Consider the following 1,629-nt stretch of genomic DNA (forward strand, 5'->3'; position numbering starts at 1 on the left):
ATTATAACACGTTTCAGAATTGATAAAAAAAAGACTCCAAAACTAGGGCTCTCTCTCTCTCTCTCTCTCTCTCTCTCTCTCTCTCTCTCTCTCTGCGTTTGTGTATGTGCGTTTCATAATTTTTCTACTTGCCTTTTCAATCTGGGTATTTCCACTAATATTCTTCACCGGTGAACTGTTCAGATTTAGCCAAGGTAATTTATCATAATATTTCAGTTTAGAAGTTTCCATCTATTCATTAGCTTGTAGTAATAACTTAATAATGAATGTCCGCAAATTGAACATTGTCATTTATTCTCTTTTTTTTTTTTTTTTTTACTTTTTCCCTTTATAAACGTCCAGCTCTTTATATCGCTTCATTGTTTTTCTGATTTTCGTAGTCAGCATCATAGAAAAAAATATACGAAATTAGTTATCCTGATTGATGGTTTGTTCTCGAGAAGCACTCTAAATCCAACAGCTATGATGATTACAAGTAGATTAGATCTACTCTTTCTTGGCAGTCATTTCGCCATCATAGCCATTCCCTTTTTGTTTTTGTTTTTTTCCAAGGTGAGTTTTGTGTTCGGTTTATACTCCCTACTACACATGGATTTTTTTTTCTTTTTCCACCAGGATAATTCTACTAGGCGTGAAATAAATCGATGAAAAAGGACTCATAACGCTTCTGTCGGTATGCAGACTCGGATACCTCATTCTCGTACCGCCAAAACTTGTAAGGTGGTGATACTTTTACTGATACTGAGGAAATTATACTTCCTTTTACGTTTACAATTGCTTTCTTATATTCAATCATATATGAAGTTTACTTGCATTTAACCATTAGAAAAAATAATTCGGGGATGCATTTATAATTTCGAAGATTACAAACAAAGGTTTTGCAGACCACCAACTCCAGCATACCACGGCCATACCACGTTGAAAACACCGCTTCTCGTCCGATCAGCGAAGTTAAGCAACGTTGGATCTGATCAGTACTTGGATGGGTGACTGCCTGGGAACACCAGATGCTGTTGATGTTTTTATGTTGACCAGGCTGACATGAGTCTTTTTATTGTTTATATATGACATATCTGTTTTTGACGTTGTTAATAGTTTATATAGGACATATTTGTTTTGACGTTGTTACTGTTTTAAGAATGATATATTGTTAATTTATCCTCATCATTTATTTATTTCCTTATTTCCTTTCCTCACTGGGCTATTTTTCCCTGTTGTAGCCCTTGGGGTTATAGCATCTTGCTTTTCCAACTAGGGTTGTAGCTTGGCTAGTAAAAATAATAATAATAATAATAATAATAATGATAATAATAATAATAATATATTTTTATCCTATAGTTTTATTTCCCCAAAAATCGAAATAATCCTCAGAGTTTTAGAAGCCCTTGCCAGCAAATAATTGCAGAAAGTGTCTGTGTGCCCTCGGGATACCCTCATTTTCATCTTTTGATTGTGAAAATTATTCTGATGTTTAAGTGGGGGGAAGTAATATTAATTTTCCCATTTTTTAGAACATTATCACTAAAATATCAACAATTTGTATACTGCCGTTGGATATAAACATATCAATTATCCATGGACAGATAAAATTCAATGCAAGGTGCTGTATCATCTCGTATATATATATAT

The 1,629-nt window shown here is 33.5% G+C and overlaps 1 non-coding gene across 1 annotated transcript; it reads left to right on the forward strand.

The window, feature by feature from the left end:
• Positions 1-900: 900 nt before the first annotated feature.
• On the forward strand, positions 901-1,019 carry LOC137658082 (5S ribosomal RNA). Its single transcript, XR_011047248.1, has one exon. It is a non-coding gene; the product is annotated as a 5S ribosomal RNA (ribosomal RNA).
• Positions 1,020-1,629: the final 610 nt, after the last annotated feature.

Source organism: Palaemon carinicauda, chromosome 18 (genome assembly GCF_036898095.1).
Source record: "Palaemon carinicauda isolate YSFRI2023 chromosome 18, ASM3689809v2, whole genome shotgun sequence".
Classification (NCBI taxonomy): domain Eukaryota; kingdom Metazoa; phylum Arthropoda; class Malacostraca; order Decapoda; family Palaemonidae; genus Palaemon; species Palaemon carinicauda.